At 39.3% G+C, this 15,230-nt stretch overlaps 1 protein-coding gene across 11 annotated transcripts in view; it reads right to left on the reverse strand.

The window, feature by feature from the left end:
* The window catches only part of LRRC4C (leucine rich repeat containing 4C), an 850,059-nt gene that overhangs the window by 363,835 nt on the left and 470,994 nt on the right, over window positions 1-15,230 (reverse strand). Inside the window, exon 1 of one of the 11 annotated variants that reach the window (XM_073348034.2) lies at window positions 11,299-11,333. The exons of the other annotated variants lie outside the window; for them this stretch is intronic. The gene's annotated coding sequence lies outside the window, so the exon portion shown is untranslated. Of the gene's footprint in view, window positions 1-11,298; window positions 11,334-15,230 lie in introns of those variants that run through there. 11 annotated transcript variants of the gene reach the window in all.

The following is a 15,230-nucleotide window of genomic DNA, read 5'->3' on the forward strand; positions in this document are numbered from 1 at the left end:
GCTGTGGGCAGGTGCCAGTTTTTCCAAGGCTCCTGGGAATGAGCCCCGTCTGTCCATTGGATAATCTGCTACTGCTTAAAAGGTGACAAACTTGTGCTGTATGGAGCTTGGCAAGAAGGGCTATGCACTTGGCAATGGCAGGTGGCTCTTACACGTGTGTATTTTTGGCAGGAAATCATATCAGATACGTCATACAATACAGCTGCAGAAAGAGACTTAAAGAACAGACTTCTTCATTCTATTGACAGTGTATAAATTACAGGTCTGTAGCATATTCCCACCCCCTACCCTAATCTTTTCAAAGTGTTTTATTGTTGTTGTTTTTTGCCTAAGAATGAGAAATTCCAGAGAAACTACAGTTGAACTGACCAAATCAGCTTTTCTCTAGGGCAGCCTTTGCACTACCCCAACGGCTGGAGACAGGGCACTAGATGAGGAGAGCTCTGAGTTACTACAGATAATTTGCTCCTGGGTATCTGCCTGACAGGTCTTGCCCACATGCGCAGGGACTAATTGATCACCATATTTGGGGATGGGAAGGAATTTTTCCCTACTTCAGATTGGCAGAGACCCTGGCTGGGGGGCGTCACCTTCCTTTGCAGCATGGGGCACGGTTCATTTGCAGGTTTAAACTAATGTCAGTGGTGAATTCTCTGTAACTTGAAGTCTTTAAACCATGATTTGAGGACTTCAGTAACTCAGCCAGAGGCTAGGGATCTATTTCAGCAGTGGGTGGGTGAAGTTCTGTGGCCTGTAATGGGCCTAGAGGATCACAATGGTCCTTTCTGACCTTAAAGTCTATGGGACCACATTTAACACAGATTTGTTCACATTATCCAAGATACTCTATATTTGCTTTGTTTTCCTTGGAAAGATAAAAATTGCCATGCTGGTTCTCATTACTGGCATATCACAGCTCAAACAATAGCCAATACCTAGTATTTTCAGGGAAGCAGAAAATGCATCTACCTAATGTGCAAGGCTTAACATGGAAAAAATATTTTCTGATCACACCAACAACCCTCTTTTCTACAGATCATCAGTTTATATCATGGAGAATCAGGTTTGATCATTGACTGACCTTATTATCATAGCTTGCTCTAGTGGAAATATTTATGAACTCTATTAGAATTCTTCATTCAGTTTCCTCTATTCATTGTTGATTGCTACTGACACTTTGTAGTTTCTACTGGAAGAGCTGTATCCCCTGTACCCATTGCTCTAAAACCTGGTTGCTAAATGGAACTCACAGGAACCAGTTTATTATTTGCAACAGGCATTTCCACTAAGGTATAGCTTAAAAAATATGTTACTTGTTAAATTTACTCAGTTGCCTACTTGGGCAGCCACTCTTCTAGTCACAATGGGAGAAATCATCCGCCATAAAAAAACAAGGAAGATTTATGGTGGGAAAATAGCTCAGTGAGGAAGGGGATATGTCCGAGTGTATCCATGATTACAACAATTCATAGGCCACACCACATGCTACCCTATCCTACCCATATATATAGAGCAGCTGCTGCAAAGTTTACTGATATTCTAAGGCTTTGGGGACAAGATTCTCCCAAAAATTGCCCCTACAGACAACCAGTTTACTCAGGCTTTGCACATGGTCCAAGATTTGGTCCCATGTTAGTATTAACACTTCAAACATTCCACTTACATTTGAAACCAAAGCAAAAAGTGAAGCCAAGGAAAGGTTATTAGAAAATGATCCTGTAACATATATTATGTTTAAGAGACAATTATGAGAGCCAACCTTCCAGCAGGGAACAGGAAGGTATATTTCATCTTTCAATATTGTTTTATTAAAGCATAAATGAATTTCAAATCTTTTATTACATGTATCTGCCATCAGTATTTCATCTCCCGCAAGGATGTTACACAGCATCTCTGACAAATGCACACAAATGAAGGTTAGAAGTAGATCAGATGCAGTCCTGACTTCCAAACAAAATCACAGATTTTTCTTTCCTAGAGTAAGATATTAAATCCTGGTATAAAGATATTCATCATTGTCCCTTGATATTAAGAATGCCAAAGTGATGGGGAGATGATACTTTCTTTGCTTGAATGAAAACAAAGAAACCTCCTTTTAGTTTGAGATTTTCAGGTCTGGTCTCCAGTAAACAATTCCTGTCCTCAATCTCTTAATTAACGCATATCACCAAGATAAATAGCACCTAACATTTTGGAGTTAACAATATGTTAAATAATAATGCTAACTTTGTAACATGAACTCAAGTTAGTTGAGCTATTGTGCCATTATGATAAGCTTTTCATTATTTTTTATACTTCATGTGTATAGTGGTCACTATTAAGTCATCTTGTATCCACAGTTATCATGCCTTTGCCCAAAAATTAAGAGGCGGGATGGTCTAGTGTTTAAGGGACTGTGCTGGGACTCAGAAAATCTGTGTTCAGTTCCTAGTTTTGTCACTGATTTCCTATGTGACTTTGGGAAAGTTGCTTAGTTTTTTTATGCTTCAGTTCAACACCTGTAAAATGGGAATAGTAATACTTCCTTTCACCCATCCATTGTCCAACTTCTGCATTTAGACTGTAAACGCTTTGGGGTAGGGCCTGTGTGTTACAATGGATTTGTAAAATGCCTGGCACAACAGTGGCCTCTAGACGACACCACCACCACCACCAAATCCTTCTTACGGTTACTCAGGTATTACTTGATCAATGTAACTTAGCACATGTAACTAAGCACTCAGCAATGGTGTATAGCTGCAAATTCATTTACTAGATAATTTGAACTATTAGTAAAGGATTACTAAACCCAGGCAGTGAAGATTACCAGCAAGTGGGAATTGTTGACTTTTTAATGGCCACGTGTAAACATATGCCTATTTTAAAAAACAAATCAAGATCAAATCTAGTTTTTGTGAGGGGGGTTTCTTGCTTTACTACGTTTCATATTTGTGAAGAGTATATGGGACCTTCTTTCAGGGAATGAGTAAAATCCAAATTCAATATCAATCTTCCAAAACATCTGAAAATACTACATAGTGATCCTAATACTACAAGAACCCACTAACCAGACTTCCAAACCATCAGGTTACGGGTAAGAATAGCTCAGATAATAGTAATTTTAAATTGGACTAACTAACTGTAGCTAGATAATCGATTGCAGCCTGTATGCATTTTATATTTGGGAATAAAAAACATAACCTCAAAACTATCTTGGTTTGTAGGGTAGGGGTAGCTTTGATTATGTAGAAGGGGGATAACATTTCATATTCTGCAGGGCAGGGTTGGAACACCTGAGGCTTTCCAGGGTATGACAGGGACCATGTACTTCCTTTTATAGGAAGGGAAGGGACTCTATACCCAATTGTCTTGCTTTGAAAACCGGATTATTCCATACTTTCTTTCCAGTTTCTAAAGATAGAATGTTATTCTTAAGAAAGGTATTGTGCATTCTGGGTTTCAATCTCTTGCTCATAGTTCCTGTTCTGTTTACTTTAGAAATGTTTTCAGCCTCAAGAAAATCACAAAGCCAGTTTCCATTGTTGTTTATATCCCCTTTTAATTGTCAAACTTATTTTGAGATACATAGAGAAAATACAATTGAATTTTAAGTCTCTATAGCAAATTTCCTGAAACTGGCTTTCAATGTCACTTATATTACACTTGGAAAGTGCTACTAAAGTGAGCACTTAAATATCCTTAACCTCAAAACAGATACTTCCTGGCTCATTTCTCCTTCCGTTGCATTCCCAGAAACTCAGCTCCTGATCCTGCTTTTCCAGCTGGTCAAGTGTAGCAGTCTTTGAGGAAAGACTGACCTTTCATCCATCAGCAGCACACACACGGTTTCTTATTTTTTTTTAATGGAAGGAGGTTTATAACACATACCACTCTCTGCTGTATTTCAATCAAAACCTGTCGTCCAACTCACTTCAGCTCACTTTGTGGCCCTTGCATTTCAGATTCTGATTGGGCCATGCTTTCTGGCAGTTTGACAAGAGGATGTGATCCATCACCAGCTTCTGTTTTCTGCTTTATAAACATTGATGTCTCAATATGAATCTCACTTGGGCTCATCTTTTAACCAGCGCTGCCACAGAGACTACGCTGTTTGGAAAGGCTGAAGTATTCATCTTTCCCTGTTTTATATTTAAATAGAGTAAGAGGCAATAGCTGTACCTTCATATTCCCTACAGAAATACTCAGCCACATTCTGCTTTTGTGTCACCCTGGTGTAAACTGAGAGAAACTCCATTGTATTATGTTCTCTGATTAATGGAGTTTTAAATTTGAGTTAGAGACATGGAAAATCCAGAATTGTGCATGTGTGTGAAATTACAAATGTGAATTATCCAAAACTCTAATAAATAAAACAAAACAAAATAAAAGCAACAAACAATATATAATCTTTTATGAACTTTTCCAGAACATATATATATATATATATATATGGCACTATATTACCCATGAGCATTCATCTAATACAGGGCATCTGATTTTCACCAAGGTCTTGCTTGTTTTAGGAAATTAGGTAATTTTTTTTTTCAAGTTAAGTTCAGGAGACACAAGGTCAGATTCAAACAAGTTGTAGTCGACTCAGTGGGATTTAAACCCATGATTCTTCTAAGTATTATTCTCTTGGTCTTACTGCCAGCTCAGGCAACCCTCTGGAATTGTCTCAGTTATAAAACTTGCATTAACTACACACGTCTTTCTCTTTTCTAGGCATGGAAAACGGATTAAACGTGTTTCTTAGCACTCAAACTTTGACAAGGGCCTTTAGCATAATCATCCATGCAAATTCAATCAATTAGTTTCAGCTGTAAGCTCTCTTTTATTCTGTCGAATGTTGAGTGTTTCCCTTTTTGATCCCTTTTCTATTTATATTGACTAGTCACAGTCACTTTTTTTTTTTTTAAAAAAAAACATAACCTGCAAAACAGAAAGAAGAAAAAAGAGGCAAAAGAAAACCCTTGAAACTCACGCTTTTCATCTTTCCATTTCAAATAATAAAATCATAAAAGTTAGAGACTTGAAAGATCGATTAGAGCATCAAACCCATATCCTGGCCAATGGGGGCATCCATCCCACCTAGAACCAGATCTCAGGGTGTCATCTTGGCACGTAATAGCAGCTGTCCCTTGTTAGGAGATCTGCTGCGGGTCAGTTTCTGTTGAAGTTATGGACCTACACATAAAAATAGCCCTCAGAGGAGACAAGCTTCTTATTTCATCTTCATGCCTGCAAACATAACATTTCATGCTCTCCGTATCAATCAATTGCAAAGATAGTGCTTTGAAAGTTCATTTGTGTGCTTACTAAAGATGTTCTTTAATCATCTGATAAACACCTATGGTGGAGTAGAATGTGAAAATCATGCAAATTTGGAATGCACACCGACAATATAAAAATTGTCTCATAAGTACAGCATAGGAATACAGGACACAGGACTGGAAGGGACCTCCTGGGTCATGAAGCCCAGTCCCCTGTTACCTCAGCAACTCTGTCAAATAATCATACTTATAAAATTATCAATCTCCATCTTAAAACTAGTTTGGTTGTTTGCCCCCACTACTTGTATTGGGAGATTGTTCCAGAACCTCACCACTCTAATGGTTAGATTCTTTCTTAGTTCCAGCATAAATTTATTTATAGCCAGTTTATAGCAATCTATTTTTCTGCCAATATTGTCATTTAGCTTAAACCCTCTTCTTCCTCTCTGGTGTTTAGCCCCTTGATGTATTTATGGGGAGCAATATGTGGGTTTTAAATTTGCAGTTTCTAAAAGTCTTCAGTGAAGTGGACAACTAGAGAATTAGGGTGATCGATTTTATAGGGACAGTCCTGATATTCGGGGTTTTTTCTTATATAGGCACCTATTACTCCCCAACGCATGTTTCACACTTGCTATCTGGTCACCCTACAGAGAACAGACTAACTGACTCAAAGGCAGGCTTATAAACTATGTTTTTTTGGATGGTGCATAGTATGGCTGCTTCCTCATTACCATTATTCTATTAGAATACCTTTTCTTACAATTGCTTTGAAATGGATTATTTATTTATTTTCCTGGGCCTCCATGCTTCCTGATATTGCCATTCACTCCTGATAACTTTCAGGCATATTTTTTCTTTCTATTCCCCCATCCCTTTCAAAAATGAAGCAATCGGCAAGACAACAGTAGTTAATTTTGTTTTTACCACTGATGCATTCATCTTGGGTCTGATTCTCCGCTGCCCAGCACCTTGTGTAGTCAGTAATACCTGTGCAAAGTGAATACAATGTAGATGTATAATGCTACCACATCAGAATGGGAGCATTTTAAACCCAGTTTACACATGTATAATGATTACTTATATTGAAAGGCAGTGTGAAGAGTGCCATATTCAATTAAGGTAAGTGGTAAGGGTCTTATCTTCAGATCTTAGCCAAAAGATAAACACCAGCAGTGGAGCATCCCCCTAAACGGAAAGTGACACAGTGCCACAGATAGAGAGTAGGCTTTAATATATTTATATTCTCTGCAGCAGAATGGGTTTCCTTGGAGATCTCCCGTTCAAACGATGACTAGTTCCATTCCCCTTAGCCACAAAAAGGTGACAATAACAGACTGACATGTTGGGTAGCAAGACAGAATGGAAATCAATAGAATGCAATGTAGCTGAATATTGGTAGGAAAGCCTTTAAGAAAAGGTTGACGCATGCATTTGCCCTGAAATAACTAATTCAGTTGTCATTCACACTTTCTGTTATGTCAGTGCAAGTCTGTGTGTGAACATTCCTTTTTCAGTTTCAGGCAAGGGTGAAAGTGGGCCGATATGGCGTACTGGTAAGAAGCCGGTACTGGCCCGTACGCAGCCCACATTAAAGCACGGCCGCCCCTTTTGCCTCTCCCATCTGTGGCCCTGCCGGTAGGGCCACTGACAAGGGAGGTGGAAGCACCGAGGTTAAAGCGCTGCTGCAGCAAAGGACCCTCCTTAAAGCGCGGCTGTGGCCGCGCTTTAACGTCGCTGCCCCTTCCCCCCAGCCCTACCAGCAGGGCCCCCGACGGGGGAGGCAAAAGGGGCAGCGACGTTAAAGGAGGGGCCATTGCCACGGCAGCACTTTAATGTCATTGTCCCTTTTCCCCCACTGGGCCGCTGACAGTGGGGGGGGGGGGGCAAAAGGAGCAGCTGACCCAGGGACAGCAATTTAAAAGGGCCCGGGGCTCCCAGCCACTGCTGCTACTGCGGCACCAACTGGAGCCCTGAGCCCTTTTAAATAGTCGCCAGAGCCACAGGTGGCGGGGGCCAGGCAGCGTGGATGGGCTGGCTGGGGGAGGCTGACCCCTAGCTCCGCCACTTCTGGGGGCCAGAGCCAGCCCCTGGAACCAGTAAGAAATTAATGTTACTTTTCACCCCTGGTTTCAGGGCACCCTATACTGATTTAGCTTAAGTTATTTTTGTACTGACAAGCTAAGTCAAAACATGGTACTTTTATTCTGAAATATAAGTGTACACAAATAACTGAAGGCATGCATTACAACTGAATTGGTCATTTCAGAGCAAATTTGCATGTGGACAAGCCTTAATTCCTCATCATACTATTCTGTGCTAGACCCTGTTAGCTTAGGAAAAAGAGGTACAGTAGGTCCCCTCACTAGAGAGAAGGAAAGGCTCCAGACAAAGACAAAAAATGTGTTCATGATTATTATTTATGTATGTGAAGACTGAAACTTCATCTTTGACACTATGATTGGCACATGAATTGTTTTTCACTTCTCAAGGCAAGCCAGTCTCTAATTTTATATTGAATGTGAGAAAATAAAGATGGCTTAAACCAAAAAGATCCTAATGTGTAAGTGGTTTGAAAAATAAGCTTCATATTTATTCATTAGCAACTGTACTATCTAAATCACAATATATTTATATACACAAACTTCCTATACGCATAGAACACTTTATTCCATATCTAATTCACATTAAGATAATTATCTTATTATAAGAAATGCATGCATCTGGATAAATAATACTTAAATAAATAGCATCTTACAATACAGATTGTCTTGAAGTTGTGTTAATTACTATTATATTGTAATAAAGCATTGTAAATAGCATTGGATGATACTTTTTACAATTATTATTATTTTATCCTTCCTTTATGGTCAGATACTGATCAGCATTACAAACGTATTGGACAGACCAATACTAGCTTGTGCACTTCTCTTAATATAAGATAGATACCCCATATTTGGGGTCGGGAAGGAATTTTCCTCCAGGGCAGATTGGAAGGCCCTGGAGGTTTTTCGCCTTCCTCTGTAGCATGGGGCACGGGTCACTTGCTGGAGGATTCTCTGCTCCTTGAGGTCTTCAAACTACAATTTGAGGACTTCAATAGCATAGATATAGGTGTGAGGTCTTTTTTTAGGAGTGGTGGGTGAAATTCTTTGGCCTGCATTGTGCAGGAGGTCAGACTAGATGATCATAATGGTCCCTTCTGGCCTAAATATCTATGAATCTATACTTGCTATTGGCTAGGTCAGATGGAATCTCATCTTGCTGCCCATATAACTTAGATATGTCTGGTATTAACTAAGCAACTTGAACTCTTCCAGCACTGTTCAATTTTCTCCTGTTGGCATAAGTAGTTTTACTACTTTTAATTTTTTCCTACATATTTCCTAGTGTAATTAATCCATACACAGCAAATATCAGACACATCACTCATATATCCCTCTTGAGCTGGGTCTAGAACCTGGTCCATTGGTGTTGAAAACATAGGCTGATTTATATATAATGACCTGGCAAAGAAAGTCTACAAGAAATAATACCAGAGAGCACAGCTGTTTAACGGAGTGGACATTCTTTTTTTACATTAATGTCACAGCATCCCTTTAGAAATTGTGGATTGGGTTAAAAAGTACAGAGAAACACTTCAAGTTAGTTATTTGCTCTCCCTTATCTTTGTTTCACTTAAAGTTCCATTCAGAGTGTAAAACCACAAATCTGCTTTCCTTAAAAAAAAAAAAAAATGAAATAGAGGAGGGGGAAAATGTAAGGATAAAAAAAACCCAGCAGTTTCCTTTAAGAAAGGCACTGAGAAAAGCACATCAGCCCCTTTTGTCCTTGAGTCACCACAGAGGTGAATAATTAGTTCAGCATTCTGAAAACCTTATAATCAGGATGTTTGCATGATGCAGATGAACTGAGGATTAGACATTACTGTCCCTGGGAAAATGAACTTGAGAAAAAAGATCAGCATACAATGCATTGATTCCCCAGGCAGTCAGCAGAAAATGAACATATATTGACCAATGAGTGGAATAATAGTTTTGTTGACAATCTCTGCACTGAGTGGAGAAACAAAGAGAGAAAAAGAAAGTAAAAGTCATCTCTCTATGGAGGACTCCCCCTCCCCAGCCTCTCCTTCACCTCTCTCCACCACTGCTATCATCCTTTGGACATGCAGATGGGCCAGATGGCCACAGAGCAAGGCTGGTATGTCAGTTGTGAACACAGCAGCTTGTTTTCCCTTCTGGTCACAACATCCAATCTTATGTAATGTGAAAATGTTTCCCTCATTGGCTGGAGATAAAAATGGGGAGGATAGTCTTTCTATGCCAAATTGCTCAATAGCTCATTGCAATGATTTAATATTCATTTGGGTCATCCCCTAGCTCTTAATAGGATTGGATTTAATTGTGGTTGCCAATTATTATTGGGTTCAGGGGCCAAATGTATCCCTGGTGCAACCTTATTGGCCTTGAAGAGGTAAAATAGGCCCAACCTGTGAATTTCATGTAGCTCCTCTACATTCATACATTCCAAACTTACAGTTAAAAACAAAGCACAGTTTTTGAGAGAACTGGGGAGGGAGGGAGGCAAAAAATATGACCAAAGGGGGAAAAGAGCAGGCAGAATAAAGGACAAAGTTGAGTATCACCGCTCTTTCTTCAGCCTAGGAACTGAACTTTTTAGCACAAACTGAAATCATTTGGATTCAAACTTTTAGCAGCCATGAAAGGAGATATACTCAGCCCAAAGTGTTTAATGCAGTTACCATATTTGTTCCATGCTGCACTGATAAATCAATTTTGTCACTTGGCTACCTTTATGCTCTTTCAACTTGTTCCCATAGAGCAGGTGTCAGGACAACAATCAGTTCTTGGCAAAGAAGGGCTGCTTCATGGTAGTTACTCTTATAAGTGCCTCTGATCTGGGAGCTCCTACCCAGAGTGTGGTTGGCAAGAGAAGGATGGTTGGTAGAAAGTCTTGTGCTCTGGAAGCTCATTCATGAAGTTGTGGTTGGCAACAGAGAACCAACCAAGGGGAGCATCTAGTTCTTTTATTCTCCCTGAGTTCTAGGGCTGCAAATCCAAAGATAAGGGCTTTTCTTGGCTGACCACTGTCTGTTGACTATCCTCCCGAGTCAGGCCCCAAAGCATGGGCTCTTCTGGGCTAGCATTATTTGCTTTTGTTAATGCTGCTGCACATCAAGCATCCATACTCAAAGAGCTGTCCACAGTGATGCCCTAGGTCTTCCTTCTGATGAATACAGCTAATTTAGAGCCCAACAATGTGTATCAGTATATTCTATTCTTTTCCATAATGGTATGTTTTGAGAGTTAACTACTTAACGTTGTGAGGTTCTGTAGGAGTGGTAATTTTTCTAAAATCCATTAAAAATACCCAGATTAAATGGCTGTTGACACCTTGGAGCTATGCATAAATTATGAATATGGGAATGATTACATTCTGAAATTACAATGATCATAACAGCAGCATTGGCCTTGCTATTTCCAGCCTGGCCATCAGCTGGCCATTTCAGGAATCTTATAAGAAAAATATTTTTGTGTGTGTGACATCTACCTCAGTTTTGAAAATGTATATATGGGTTTGAATAGTTTGTAGGTCCAGATGAATTATTAATTGCTATTGTTCAACCATTGTATAAAATACAATAAATATGTGAATTGTTCACAAACCAATCCTGATTTCTGTGACCTTCTTTATTATTTAGAAATAGTCACCAAATCATTCAGCCAAACCTTTTTCAGCTTATGGCTTGTTCATAAACTGCTGTCGCTAGTCATTATTTGTGGTGTCTGACTTGCTTCCTAAGTCAAATGACATGACCAAAGTGAACCTATTGGAATGATGTCTGCCTGAGTCTGCAGAAAGCAGTAAAGAATATGTGTCTGAGGAGCATAAACTGCCCAATGCATCTCAGTGTGGTGTTAACTCAAAACTTTACTGATCAGGGGAGCTCCATTAACCTCACCCCAGGAGGAGATTGTGCACATGGCAAGAGAAGAAAAATGAGGCAGGCTAACCCACTCACCTCAACAGAAATCCTCTGGGGACCACCACTGCTGATCCTGAAGGGAGGAGGCTCCTAATCTATAAAGGTAGAGAAGATGCCCCATGTCACTGAATCTACCTCTCTAGGAGGAGAGGTAGATCCATGCCCACTCAAAGGAGAACAGGGTCACAGTCTGAGGTCAGAGCCAGGAGGGCCTATGTCATCATTTTCTTAGGGCCCCGATCACCTTAATCTAGCACTGATGACATACTTTCTAGGAAGAATAATGAATAGTGAGAAACAAATGTCAATAACCTTGTTAGTAAACTAATCCCCCTGGTTACCCACAAATGTGGGGTTTTGTCTGAATGAAGAATAACCCATCTTCAAATATGTGTGGGGAAAAGACATGTTTGAATAATGTCTTCAAATATTGAACAGCCATTAAGTAGTTAAATGATTATTTCTGAACATGATTTTGTAATATTTTGGCAGCTCTAACACACAGACTTTAAAGCCAGAAGGGACCATCGTGATCATCAAGTCTGATTTCCTGCACATTGCAGGAGACACAACTTCTGTAGTAGGCTCATAAGCTCTGGCTGAGTTACTGAAGTTCTCAATCATGATTTAAAGACTTCAAATGCTTTACTGAAATCCAGTTAGATTAGATCTACTGCAATTCCTTTTTTTTTTCTTCTTCAGAAAACCAGTTATTTTCTCAAAGAAAGATCCCAGTGGTCTGGCACAATCTACTTTTTGTAAAACCAATTATTGTTTACCTCTATGTCCTTAACTACTTTCTCTTTCAAAATTTGTTCCAAGACCTTGCATACAACTCAGGTCAAACTAATGGTCCTGTAGTTTCCCAGATCACTCTTTTCCCTTTCTTAAAAATAGGTAGTATATTAGCAATTTTTCAGTTATAGGGTATGTTTATGGATTCTCATTAAAAATCTCTACTATTGGGCTTGCAATTTCATGTGCCAATTACTTTAATATTCTTGGATAGAGATTATCCAGGCCCCATGATTTGGTTCCATTAAACTGTTTGAGTTTGACCTCCACCTCGGATGTGGTAATTTCTACATCCATATCCTTATTTCCATTAGCCACCCTGCCACTATTCATAAGATTCTCATTACTCTTATTACGATCTCAGCAAAAGTATTTGGTTAGATGTTAAGCCATGCCTAGGTTATCTTTACTCTCCACCCCAACTTCCATGCTTTGCGGTTCCACTTCTTTCCTTGTTTTCTTTTTATTAAAATGGCTATAGAACCTTTTACTATTGGTTTTAAATTTCTTTTGCAAAGTCCAACTCCCCTTGGCTTTTGGCAGTTCTTAATTTTTCCCTACACTTTTTGAACTCCAAGAGATAGCTTTCCTTGCTGATCCTCCCATCTTCCATTCCTTGAAGGCTTTCTGCTTTCTCTTAATAAGCAGTTTGAGATGCTTGCTCATCCAGTTTGGCCTGCAACCCTTCTGTATGAGTTTCCCCCCCTGCTTGTCATGCAGGTTTCAGATGGCTTCTGTAACTTTGACTTAAAATAACTCCAAGCCTCTTCCACATTCAAATCGTTGAGCTCTTCAGTCCAATCTAATCAGCTTCCTAACTAATTCCCTTCATGTTTTAAGCTTTACCCTTTTGAAATCAAGGACCTTAGTTGTAGACCTACTGTTGTTTTTCCATTCAATTTAGTTGAAACTGAATTAGCTCATGATCGCTTGAACCAAGAATGTCCTCTACAACCAGTTCTTCTATGAGGTCCTTGCTACTTACAAATACTAAATCTAAAATGATAACTCCTTGTGTTGGTTCAGTAGCTATTTGGTGAAGATATATATCAGTTATCACAACCAGAAACATCTGGGCCCTACCATTATTAGTAACACTTGTCCTCCAAACTATATCTTGCACAGTAAAGTCTCCCATAATCACATAATTCCAAGTAATATTTATTTCCTTAATAATATTGGAGAGATTTCTATCCATGTCTAACCTGGATCCTGGAGGTCTGTAGCAGACCCCAACCACTATACCAGTGGAACCCTTGTTATCTTTCTTCCTCAAAATGATTTTGATCCAAATAAATTCTGTTTTATTCATTCCATCACTTCTAATTTCTTGACAGTGTGAGTCATCATTAAGATACAATGCTACTCCACCACCTTTACCTTTATTTCTGTCGTTCCTGAACAACACATAACCTTCAATACGTGTGCTCCAGTTATTACTACTATTCCACCATGTTTCTATTATCCCTATAATACCTGGTTTCACTTCCTGTACCAGTAGTTCTAATTCCTACATTTTCTTTCAGGCTCATCTCACTGGTATACATACATTTTAGTTGTTTCTCCTTGGCTTCACTCTGGTTCCTCACCCTATTATGTACAGTCATTCTACTGCCGGTATCACCTACCTGCTGTTAATGTTATTTGTACTGCCACTATCTTTCCTCTTGAAGTCCGTTCACCTACTCTCTGTTGTTCCTTTCTCTTTTGCTGTAACCTCCCTCACTTGATTTTCCTCACACTCAATGTTAGAAACAGTCATGGAGATTACACGAGCATCTCCAAACCACCTCCCCCAAATTCCTAGTTTAAAGAGCTCAGGTAAGTATCCAAACCTGTGTTTGATTATCCAGATAGAACCTGTAAACCTTCTTAAGTTTGCCTGTTACAGTTGGCTTGACATTCACAAATTTCCTTCTCTGAGGATCTCTTGGAATGGTTCTTTAACATGTTTTTTAGGAAATACAACTGGTTTCTGAAGTACTAAACTCTATGAAAAAAAGAAACCCTGTAGGCACACTGACATGTGTCCCTCCCCCAACCCCATCCTCTTGACCCATATGGTACATGCCCCTTCTTCATTGATTAAATATATCAAGATAGCCACTCTGATGATTGGTGTACACCAGTCTAGTAATCAGCCCTCAGGAAATAGTCATTGAAAAGGTTTATCCTAGCCTGCCTCCCAAGTGATATAAGAGTTTCCCAAGAGTTTCTGTAACTTAATACTGTATGCCAGTGGCAAAAGTAAGAGAGGTTAAGCTGTGTGAAGAGCAATTTCTCCAGATCATAGAAAGAAAGGGAAAGTGAGTAGGTGAGATGATATTACAAGATCATGGAGTCTGCACACCACCAAGGAATCGGGGGTACGGGGTTAAAAGCCAAAAAGCCCATTGCGTGAGAGTTGGCTGTCTCATTACAGCTCTGCTATTGGTGCCAATGGAACAATTCTAAACACTTTGTGCTTGGTCGTAATTTGTGCTATGGGGTGTAGGCTGCTGCTATCTAGTCATTTTACAACTGGAGGAAAACAACAAAAATGAACACATTCACTAGTCAAGGAATTAAAGGTAAAATGAACCTATACAGCTTAAATTTATTAAATAAGAAATCTTGACAAAATTGACATCAAAAATAAATAAATAAAACCTTTAACAGCTACATGCTTTTCTGAAGAATAAATAACACTGCTAGAAAGGAAAGGACAGCTGACCATCAGGAATTTTAGTTTCAGCTACCTGGCAGTAGGAAATAAGAGATTCTAGTATTGAAGAGACACTTTATAAACCCTGGTGGGAGATTTGTACCTTTTAACTTTCTCAAGTAACTATTTGCTGCATTCATTCACATTACTTCCTCTTACTGATTTAATACAATATATAGTACTGAAATTGTAATAAATTATGTTCTTCTGATGGATGTGACTGTGATATAGTATAGAATTGATAAAAAGAGTGATTCCTGTTCATAAAAGAGGTAATATACCCTTTTCTGAGATGTGCTCTTAATGAATCAACCGTATACTGCCAATTAGTCTTCTCTGCATGGAAAAAATACAGCACATGAGGCAGCCATGCAATTCCCTCCTCCCAGCATTTCTCAGTCCCAACCTTGGTGAAAACTGATTTCTGCTGGGGTCAGGAAAACAATTGCCGTCACCAGCTCCCTCTTCC

This window comes from Lepidochelys kempii, chromosome 6 (genome assembly GCF_965140285.1).
Source record: "Lepidochelys kempii isolate rLepKem1 chromosome 6, rLepKem1.hap1, whole genome shotgun sequence".
Lineage (NCBI taxonomy): Eukaryota > Metazoa > Chordata > Testudines > Cheloniidae > Lepidochelys > Lepidochelys kempii.